Source organism: Harmonia axyridis, chromosome 1 (genome assembly GCF_914767665.1).
Source record: "Harmonia axyridis chromosome 1, icHarAxyr1.1, whole genome shotgun sequence".
Classification (NCBI taxonomy): Eukaryota; Metazoa; Arthropoda; class Insecta; order Coleoptera; family Coccinellidae; genus Harmonia; species Harmonia axyridis.
In genome coordinates this window covers 74,633,355-74,645,699 of record NC_059501.1, presented here as the reverse complement: position 1 = coordinate 74,645,699, position 12,345 = coordinate 74,633,355, and the positions used below count along the sequence as shown (strand labels likewise).

The 12,345-nt window shown below is 33.4% G+C and overlaps 1 protein-coding gene across 5 annotated transcripts in view; it reads right to left on the bottom strand.

Annotated features, from left to right (window-relative positions):
- Nucleotides 1-12,345, bottom strand: part of LOC123688552 (papilin) — a 123,804-nt gene that overhangs the window by 91,516 nt on the left and 19,943 nt on the right. The window lies entirely within an intron of this gene.

Genomic DNA, 12,345 nt, shown 5'->3' with positions numbered 1-12,345 from the left:
CGTTGAGAAAACTGGTCATCTTTTGAAGCGATCTACGAATCGATCTAATTTTTTACTTCTTCATAAGACCTGGTCAACCAGGAACTTCAGTGTATTATGTCTCTCGTTGTATTGCGGTCGTTTGTATTTCAATGCTCGGCTTAAACGCATTGATAGCGTTCGATAACGATCGCCTGTGATTGTTTCAGTCGATTTTAACAACTAATAATACACTACGCCGAGCTGGTTTCACTAAATACTGAGCATGATTTTGGAACCGTGAATATTCGGTTTGGCCGTCGAGGTAGAAGCATGGCCGAGATATCCCCATGAGTTTTTGCACTTGGGATTATCGTAATGAACTAATTTGTCGTCTCCAGTCACAATGCGATGCCGAAATCCCTTCTATCTTTTCCTTGCAAACAGCTGTTCACAAGCAAACAAACGCCATTCAACGTCACTCGGCTTCAACTCGTACGGCACCCTATTTCCTTGTATCTGAATGATTCCCATGACTTTCAGGCGTTTTGAAAAGGCTTTTTGCCTCACTCGCAATGATCCTACCAATTCTTATTGCGTTTGACACGAGTCTTAATCAAGTGATTCCTTCAATTCTGCATCTTCGAAAACCTTCTCTCTTCCACCGCCATTCTGGTCTTTGACGTCAAAATCACTGTTCTTGAAGCGTTGAAACCGCTCTCGGTACGTTCTTTTAGAAATAACTGCATCACCATAAGTATTTGAGATCATTCGATGAGCCTCAGATTTCTTCATATTGAAGCAGAAAATAAAAACCTCCCGCAAATGAAGGGAATTTGGTTCGTAAGCTAACATGTTCAATCGAGAATAACTTTACGATGCAGACACAAATCGACTGATATTTCGATAGCGTTATGTTAAGAAATACCTAAGTTTATTGTATGACATCTACGAACTATTTATTTCGACTACCCCCTACCGCTACAATCATATATTGCAAAACGGCGGTAGCAAAGTTATACACCTAATAAACTGATAGTTTCACAAGAAATAAGGCTATATTATTAAATCCCCTGATGAACGATACTGATGTTTTTGATCACTTGTTTGCTTGATGTGTTTTAAACTGATCCATCCGGATTCGGCTTATGAAGGACCAAAAGAGAAATTTTTTTTTTCTGTTTATGCCTTAACAGATAATTCAGGATGCAAGAGTTCAGACAAATCATACAGACACATTAATTTGATGAAATGTGATTAGTGAATAAGTGTTTTCTCGGAATAACGAATATATTCAAAGAAAGACCATCGGATAAGAAATATAAAAACCGTGAAATCATTGACGCAGTATAAAGTTTCATCTAGTCGCCTCCATATCGTATCCTTGGAGAGGAATTAGCTGCTAAGTCACGATGATACTGAATATTGGTTATCGCGTTTCGTTGAGTTTACCCACCCGTTGTATCTTTTTTTCAGGAGAGAAGGATCAAGAAAACCACAGACCACACAGAAAGCCTTACGGTGCCCTCTTGATGACCAGAAAGAGGAGACTTTTAATTATAGGGTATTGAATGTAGGAATTCATTTTTCGAGACGATGATATACCCGATTTTTGAAGAGTTCTCAGTTATAATCATATGTTCTCCTTTAAAATATACGTAGTAGATGCGTTTATGCAAAATTTCATGTTGATCACTTAACTAGAACCAAAAAAAAGTTAGGAAAAATATTGAAAAGCAACCAGTGACCACAAAACCCATTGGAATTTGAGAGTAGATATGTAATAAAGATTTCAAGATTATCACATTATCAGAACCATAGAAAATTCGAGACAAATTTTCGAAAAAAAAAATATTTCCTTTATAACAAATCCGATCGGTTTGAGATTTTTGCCTATTTGGGAATTACAATTTCAAGCTCCGCACAAACTTTCATGTTAATATAGCATCATCTGAATATTAGACAATTCAAAGCAAATATAGGAAAGACCTAATATATCAATGACAGCAAATAACACTGAATTAAGACTTTGCAAGTAAATATCATATTACAATTTCAAGATCCGTACCATATTCTGTGTTGATAGTGTCGTCAAACCATAAAAAATTCAAACAGAATATCGAAAAAACCTAATACTACATCAGTTACAGTAGATCCGACTGAGTTGTAATTTTGATTGTATATAAAAAACAAAATTTTGAAGAATGTTTGCAAAAATTTAATTTTGATAGCGTCAGGAGAACAGTGAACAATTCAAGCAAAACATCGGAAAAATCTTATATTTCAGTGACAACATATTCCACTGCTGAGCCGCCGCCAGACATTATGGTGTCCCGGCAAAATTTTGCCGCCGTGTTTTATAGGCAGTTCGGATAGTGTGTATTTTTAGATTTGGGGTTGTTTCTCAAAAATTGTGAAAACTATCACGGAGTGATACAAAGTGTGGTATTTTCAATAAAGAAAATAAACTAATATGTGTTGTTTTATTAGCTGACTTTGCTCTTTTTCAATTTGCCGTCCCGGCAAAATGTGTTGTATACCGGTCCTGTTCCTCTGAATTAATTAAGATTTTGCTAGTGAATATAAACTTTCAAGTTTTGTGTAGATTTTTGTGTTGATAGCGGCGCTTAAACCAAACGAAATTCAAGCAGAATATCGAAAAAAGACTTAATAGATACAACTTAGTTGAGATTTTGCTTATACATCATTATTGGATGAATAGTTTGAAGCAGGACTTCGCATAAATCAGACTCATTGACTCTAATTGAGTAACTGACTGACTCAAAAAACCACACATCTGGTATTTATAATATTATCTCACATTGCTTCGTTTGTAAAATAGCTTTACCAAGCTATTTTAACAATTTGTCCACAACGAATTTGTAGTTGAATTTAATGATTTTAGACCACATAGGCCTTAGGCATGTATGTATATGATAATTTAGGGTGCAGATTTGTATTATTCAAGGAATAATCAAAAAGTATAGTATTTTGCTGGCTTCTCATGACTAGGGATTCATCATGCTAAGTAACTTAACATTTTAACCAACTACTTGACTTGAAAATCAAGCTCGTGAAAAATTACATACTTGAGCTTGACTTGACTTGGTTTTAGATATTTATTGCTTGACGGCATATATCTCTGCAATCTCGTGCGCGCTCAAACTAAATAAGAGGATTCCTCGAGCGCCGATAGACTGAAGCATTCGCCAGTGTGACTTTATTAGTAGTTTTCTCACATTTCTATGAAATCTATTGGTAGATTTTGGTAGTTTCTGAAATATCTTTCCAACCTTGGTCAAAATGGCCAAGAATTTCTATCAACGCCAGCATCTTCAGCTCCTGTTGAAAGACAATTTTCCAGGGCCGCAATAGTTTAGGCACAAATCTATAAGATGTGTTTAAGATCCTGGATGGAAAATTATGAAATCAAACAAAGTCTGAAAGTTTCACAATATTAAGAAACTTTATTTTTAATTATTTTTTACTGTGTTATGAATTATATTGATTCAATTTATGTTTCTCTTTCGATAAAGTTGATATTTTCGGTTCTTTTTTATAATAAGTTCAATAAATAAAAATGTTTTTTGCAAGATTCTTCAATTTCATCATTTTTTTATTGATGTGACACTACACAATAAAACTGCTAAAAATCAAGTAGTTTGATATGATTCAAGTACTTGATAAATAATCACTTGACTTGATATTGAAAAACTATTACTTGACTTGAGCTTGACGTGAAATCAAGTCAAGCTCAAGCCAAGTAGCTTGAACATCAAGCCAAGTCGTGAATCCCTACTTATTATTCACTCAAATTTTAAACCAACTTGTGTTAAATTTTGAAATCTATTTATTCTTTCCTAAGAGAACACATCAGTTAACGTCTGATTAACACCCTGTAGCATCCAATCAAAGCAATCATCCGTGATGGTAGTAATCAATAACACCATATATCAACGAAGGAAATGCTCTCTTCTATTCAACCGTAGCCAACACCTTTGCCTCTTCATACATGATATAAGCGAGGTGATTACTCATCCTTTTTTTGCGGTATTGATGTATCGTGCATGTATCTCTATGATTTCGGTATCAATCTACCATCTTTAATCATTGTTGAACGACAACCAAACGCTATATGAAAGTTAATAGCTTTCAGGCTACAATGCTCGAATGGTTCTGGATAAGTGCATGATTTTGAATGATAATTGTGTAATTGAATATGTTGATCTTTGTTTGTCTTACGGTTCTTGTTGCCTACTAGTTGTTCCCTATATTACAGGACTGTAATAGGCCATTAAGTTTGGGGTAATAATGGTTGTAGATTATTTTATGACGTAACATGCGTTCTTAGATAGCTAATTATGAAGTTATTAACTTCCAAGCAGGTATTTCGTTCAATGAAGTAATATTCTGGAACAGAATCTACCATCTACGTAGTATCTACGAGTAGTGCTGCTTCGTAAATGTTCTAAATACAATCGTCAATGAAGAACGCTGGAGATTTCATACGAGTATTAGTATTTGTTGTATTGTATTTGTATTAACCACCAAAAAGAGGAGATAGAAAGAAATTTCAGAATGAAATTATCAAACTCTTAATACCGTGAAAACACGAAAACCTCTATGTGGAATCAGTTTTCGGAATGTAAACAAAAATTAGGTACTCCTTACACCTCCAAAAACTTGCAGAAATATAAGGAGACTATACTTTCGATATGACGAATTGAAGATTATAATTAATTCAGTCTGAAATCTTATGAAACACTGCTGCACAGATGATTCAAGAAAAGTTTTTTAAAAATATGAATCATCGATTGGTTCCATGGTTTAATTTTTAAATCAGCTCGTTTGGGTAACGAATCAATGCGCAAAATGCTTCCTTTGAAGCGTTCTCCTTCCTTTGAAAAGTTTTTAGAAGAAAAGTTTTGGGGTAGCTTTTATTCATTTGAACATTTTAATTTTTTGGCGGTTTTTTGGATATCGGAAAATATCAGTTTTTCGTGAATGACTTTCCTATACAAAAACAAAGTATTCAAAATTTTCTAAAAATTTCTCTTCTCAAGTTTTTTGTCCAATGAAATGTTCTGACTCAAACAATGGTTTGTCTCTGCAAAAACCCACTTTTTGCACTTAATCTGAGGTTTGCCTTCAAAATTTCGTGACTGAACATTGAAAAAATGCAGAAAAAGTAAAAAACTTAATTTTTTGGTGTGTTTTTTTTATTAGAACACAAAAAATATCAATTTTCCGTGAATGATCTTTCCATAGAGAAACAACTTGAATTGAATTTTCTACAAATTTCTTTCATTGAGGTTTTTTGTTCGATGATCAGTTCTGGCTCATATGATAGTTTAAAATGTGCGTATTTTATCTATTTCTACAAAAACCCACTTCTTCCATTTCAAAACTTCAATTTATTATTAATGACATGCCTTCCACACAATACTTTCTTCTTCCAATACAATACAGATGGGTTTGAACTATTAAGCCATAATTTTTTTAGAAATAAGCATTTTAAGAATCACTTTTTGAAATTCAGTTTATTTCTTTATATCGATTCCAATGAAAATATTGAGGAAATGATACAGTCGTCGTATTTATACAAAAAAACCTCAAATTCAAATTTTTGTGTAGTAACATCATCCACGAAAAATTTATTTTCCGGGTAATATCCAAAAAAACTGCCAAAAAATGAAATTTTATTTTTTTTTTTTGCATTTTTTCAAATGTTCCATTACAAAAATTTGGTAGCAAACATTAAATTCGGATTGAGAACCCCAAAAAACATATTAGATCGAAGAAATTGAGACTACTTCAAACCTTCGGCCTTGTGAGCAAAGTTGACTGGACTTTGGCTATGAGGTAGCTGATTGCTCAATTTATCTCTTCGGAAAAGTATACGATCTTTTGGAGAACTTCACTGAACGGATGGAATATAACCCAATTTTCTCCGAAACTTCCCAAGTGGGTTTGTAAAACTTATCGAATAGTAAATTATTAGTGAATTAAAAAAATCAACGTTCCAATTTAAAATTCAAAACTTTGTTTTTTTTTTGAAATGTTGTTTACTTGGATTTCTCAAACATTTTCGTTTAATATTCTCGTGAAATGTCCAATATCACTCAGATAAGTTTGAGCAGATAAAATTTTATCTATGTAGAATTACAAATGAAAAAAATCAAATGAATTCATATTCATAGACGTCATGATATTTAAACAAAGAGTTAGTAATATTATAAATATTTCTCTATGGAATACTCCACTTTTTCTCATTATTTCTTCATTGATTGTTCAATAAAACGGAAATATTTGAAAGTACATTCATCATGTTATTAAATTCTTGAGCATAATCCCTAATTAATAATAATCATTAAATGATTGTCGACAGTATATACCATGATAAATCATTCCTGTTGCTTACACAAGTGCGATGTTTTGTTAAGCTCAGGAACGTGGAAAGCTGGCATGCAGCTATACCTGCATGGGATGATATAACATAAACTTATCACATGTTATTATTTTGATATGCTAATGGGCTGCAACAAGATAGAGTAGAAGTTTTTGAACCTGCCTAGACGTGAATATCGAGAGGTATATGGTATATTTTACTTTTCATATATTCAATGGAACGAAATAAAAATAAGAAGTATTTGATGGTTTCGGTTCTTCCTCGATGAAAATTCATTTTATAATAATAATAATACCCTCCATTAGCAAAATAAACTATTTATCATATAAAAAATGAAATTACAGTAATACTTCAACAATAATTCAATCATAATGCTCCTTGAAGAAAGAAATCAATAATTTTCAAAAATTCCTATAATTATCACAATTTTTTATTTCATTTGGCAATTCATTATATAAAGTTAATCCTTTTACAAGTGTTGACCCTGATGCAGAACAAGTACGAAAAGAATCCACATAAAAGTTATTTCTATTTCTTGTATTATACTCATGCACTTCAGATATATACTTAATATTTTCAGACAAATAGCTGGGCAGCATTTTATGTTCAATCTTATATATGTATCATTTCTAATGTTCTGAATTTGATCATGTGCCTTACATTAATCAAATTCAACGCTTCTAACATCAACCTAATTGGAGTTCTTCTATTACACCTCAAGACCATTCTCATACCACGATTCAATATTTTCTGCAGCTATTCGATTTCAAGTTGAAAAATAATGACGCGCAAAAGATCAAATGAGGTAAAACTATTGTCCTACATAACAACGATCTAGTCTTTATATATATTTTGTCACTAATTCTATTTATGAACTGAATTTTTTGTGCCATCTTCCCAGCAATATACTCAACATGTAATTTAAAATTCAAATTATGATCCATTTTTATTCCCAAGTATTTAATTGATGTTGCTTCTTTTAATATATTTTTGTTTATTTTTTTAGATACAAATTAATTTTCACTAATCTTTTAATTTATGCTACAATTGTTTCACCAATACTGTTTCTTCATTCTTCATCGGGTTACATTGACACGTAGTTATCACTCGAAATGTAACCTGATACAGGGTTAACGAAACAATTGTGGCAAACATTAAAAGAAAACTACTTCGTTTTATTATTTTAACACATAATAAAAAAGTGTTATTTGACAGTAGATTCGTGTTTTTTTATGAGAAAGTATTAGTTTCAAAACGTTGATAAATGGTCATCCGCAGGGATCAGTTATGTCTCCCATACTTTTCAATTTATACTTGTGCCATCCCTGTTACCTTATTTTAGAAATTCATCCATGTCAATGATATTGCTTTTATGTTTCGTATTTTTGATTTAGGAATTATTGAAAATACTTTAAATGAAGATCTAAAAATTATGGATAATGACATAATCCAAATAAAACAGAAAATTTTTGTTTTCTTTTAAACAATCAACGAAAATTGAAAGTAACTTTTTATAATTCTGTCTTGCTTAATGAATATTCTCCCGAATATCTTGAAGTTGAACTTCTTCTTTAAATTTCAAGGTCCACTTGGAAAGTTGACGTTCGAAATTGGAGCCGAGGAATAATATTCTTCAGAAATTAGCTGGTTCTTCATGGGATGCTGATGCCAGCACTCTTATACTATAGCAGTAATAGCATGATTTGGAAATATCGAAAACTTGACTTGGGAGCTATAATTTATTTTATTTTTAAATTTTTTTTAACCGTTTTTTGAATGATTTGAGATATTTCAAAAGGAAATAATAAACCATGATAGTGTCAATTTCACAGCGTTTTCCAATCCTGCGTCAAAAATAATAAATAATGCCACCTTATGATCGATTTGATACCTTTTCACGATGTGTAAAAGACATGCAAAGACCAACCGTGAGAAAACATGGATGTGAAAGCACCGACAACTCAGACAACTGCGAATCAGTTTTGGCATGGCTTGCTTGCAATATATCCCAAGCAGATGAGAGGAGGTTATTACCATCTGAGTAAACATTGTCAGTCTGTATCATTCGTGCTTTAGGAAACGATTTTAATACGTCGGCAAGTATTGCCAAGCAGTCTGCTCCGAGAGGTTATAACTCCTCAATTCCACTTGACACCCTGCAGTACCTGCAGTACTATCGGCAACTAATTGAAGAAGTCCGACTGACGAGAATTTTAATTGACCGAACAAGACGTGCATTTTCGTTTTTGAGACCGGCTTTGAATAAATTAATAAAGCGCGAGGGAACAAAGCACGTGCAAAAAGTCACCGGGATCGCCTTTAGATTTGTCTTGAATTGAAACTCGTTTTTGCAGGATGAGTAAGCATCTTAAAAAAATGGCTTCTGTTGATTGATTTCTGAATTTACCGAGTAACAATAGGTTTGTTAATTGTTGGAGATTCGGCAGTCAAAGTCTGTACGTCGGATTACTTTGGTCGAGTGTCGATTTTTTTATTTCAGTAATGAACCTTTGGAATCGGTCAGAGAGAAAGGACCAGGTTTCTATGGAAAATGGGTCCCAGTCGAATTGGCAGAAAATTTAGTATAATGTAGTTTATAAAGTCCTGATCAAATGTCTCCATGGGCACAACAAGATCTAATGTACAGTTTTTGAGATACAGGGTGTCAAACATGCAGAGAGAGGGTTGTTACTTACCTTCAGAAAATCAATAATGTGTCGATTTTTTTGTTACAAAAAGTTGAAGATAATAATTACAGTCTCAATATTGTCGACACGGGTTGTAATAAGAAGTTATAAGACTCCGTATACAGGGTTATTAATAATTACATAATTTTTATGTGATTCTTTAAACAAACTCAGTCAAACGCAAAAGCTTGTAGACTTGCAGAATAAGTGAAAAACATTTGATTTCAGTATTGGGTGATCTGAGGTTATACTATTATACAGGGTCTTCCACTTTTTCAGTTGTAGTAATTTAATTTTTTTCAGGAATTAAGCCGGTCGTCGCATTTAATAAATCGCCCTGTATATTATAACGAATCAATGTATCGCTGGTGTCCAACCTTAATCCAATACCCTGCACAAAAAATGAAAATATAATAATAATAATTTAATTTTTCTAAATGAAAAAAAATAAAATACTAGATACAACTAAAAAAGTGGAGGACCCTGTATAATACTCACCTCAGATCACCCAAAATTGAAATAAAATGTTTTTTACTCATTCTGCAAGTCTACAAGCTTTTGCGTTTGACTGAGTTTGTTTAAAGAATTAGATACATAAAAATTATGTAATTATTAATAACCCTGTATACGGAGTCTTATAACTTCTTATTACAACCCGCGTCGACAACATTGAGATTGTAATTATTATCTTCAACTTTTTGTAACAAAAAAATCGCCACATTATTGATTTTCTAAAGGTAAGTATCTAACAACCCTCTCTCTGCATGTTTGACACCCTGTATCTCAAAAACTGTACATTAGATCTTGTTGTGCCCATGGAGACATTTGATCAGGACTTCATAAACTACATTATACTAAATTTTCAGCCAATTCGACTGGGACGCATTTTCCATAGAAACCGTGAATATAAAATTCAAAGATCGAATAAAGAGCTTCACAAAGGACCAGACAGCAGCCTAATGGGAAAATTGTCACTGTTTAATTTTTCGTATTTTGTAGAATATGATCTCCTGAACTACAAAGTCTATTGGTCCAACTCAATCCTATGACCAGTTTTCGAGATACTTGGTGTTCAGGTACGAAAACATCTTGAATGAAACACCTTTACGCTTCATATCAGGCCAATTGAAATCCCTGGTCACAGATGGCGGTGCTAGTATTAAATCCATATGATTTTCAGTTAGTACCAACCTTCAAACGATACGTGTCAAAATTTGACAGCAGTCCGACAATTAGTTTGTGTGATATTGCGTTGTGAGTGTAGATACTTTGGTTATTTGAAAAAGATGGAAAAAAAAGATTTTCGTGTGCTGATAAAATATTGCTTTTTGAAGGGAAAAAATACAGTTGAAGCAAAATCTTTGCTTGACGAAGACTTTCCGGGATCTGCACAAAGACAATCAACCGTCATTGATTGGTATGATAAGTTTAAACGTGGTGAAATGAGCACCGAAGACGGCGAACGCAGTGGACGCCCAAAAGAGGCCGTCACCGACGAAAATTTCAAAAAAGTTCACAAAATAATTTCGAATGGCCGTAAAGTGAAATTGATCGAGATAGCAGACATTGTGAAGATATCATCTGAACGTGTAAATCATATGATTCACGAATATTTGTACATGAGAAAGCTGTGTGCAAAATGGGTGCCACGCGAGCTCACAATCGATCAAAAACAACAAAGTGATCATAATTCTGAGCAGTGTTTGAAGCGGTTTAAGTGCAATAAACCTGAATTTTTGCGTCGATATGTGACAATGGATGAAACATGGCTACATCGTTTCACTCCGGAGTCCAATCGACAGTCACCTGAATGGACTGCACACGATGAACCAACTCCAAAGCGTGGAAAGATGCAACAGTCAGCTGGCAAGGTTATGGCATCAGTATTCTGGGATGCCCAAGGTATAATATTCATTGATTACCTCCAAAAGAGCCAGACCATCAACAACAATTATTAAATAGCGTTATTGGATCGATTAAAAGATGAAATCTTCAAAAAAAGGCCACATTTGAAGAAAAAAGGGTGCTGTTTCATGAAAACAATGCGCCGTGTCATAAATCAGTAAAAACAATGGCAGATCTGGCCCCCAGCGACTTTTTCCTGTTCTCAGACCTCAAAAGAATGTTCGCTCGAAAGAAATTTAGCGCCAATGAAGAAGTAATCGCCGAAACTGACGCCTTTTTTGAAGCGAAAGACAAATCTACAAAAATAGTATCGAAAAGTTGAAAGATCGCTATAATCGCTGTATCTGTATCGCTCTCGAAGGCAACTATGTTGAATAATAAAATCGAATTTTGCCAAAAAAATGTGTTTTACTATGGTAGATCGGGGACTTTTCAATTGGCCTGTTAATTAAGGGTGGAAATAAAATAGTCTGCCGGAATCATATCGTGAAAATAACGGTTACTGTTCGATAAGATTGATTGAGTTTTTGCTGAGAAATGAATTTATTCTTATGATCTTGAATCAGAGACAATGATCAATTTCCAATTTTCAACATCAAAAAAAAAAAATCTCCGATTCCTTCTCCAAATAATAATTTTCAATTCGGTCTGATCTGGATCGCTGAACAAAACCAGCTCTTTAGAATTCAATGAAAACGACAGTAATAAAATTTGTTTAACCACCATAATTTGTACTATTACATCGTATCTAACAAGTACCAACGGTGGAATTTCTTGCTTGTTAGCAACCCGAGCATGCACAAGAGAAACAACAATTTATACAAAACGCGCAGAGTCAGATTAAAATCTTTCTTAAGTAATAATCTGAAGATTGCTAGTCACAACAGTGTATTACCGGAATAGGCTTGAGGAGTTTATTATAATCAGATTGTGGCAACAAATACTAGATGAAATGGTGTATTCTGCTCTTCTCTACAACAGATGCTCAGTATGTTGAATCAAGTTCTTGAATGGTACCATTATTAGTGGTGCTGCTTTGGAGATGGATGGTACCGAAGACAAACCATAACTACAGCGTCTTCTTCTTGAAACGAATTTAATGACTGTTTGCAAATGGCAATCATATGCAGAGTCTAATGGTTTTGAATATGGAGGAAATAACTTATGGTATTCAGTTGAGGCTTAATTCACTTGGTTGTACAGGGTGAGTCAAAAATGTGGAGGTGATAGTAGATTGAAAGATAAGTATGGTTTGATGAATAAACTTATGGCGCAAAATGCAAATTAAGGGAGATATAACCTTCGAAAGTTGATAAAATTAAAAAAAATCCTCAGCATAACTTCTAAACGGTGAATGCCACCAGATTGAAATTTCGTGCATATATT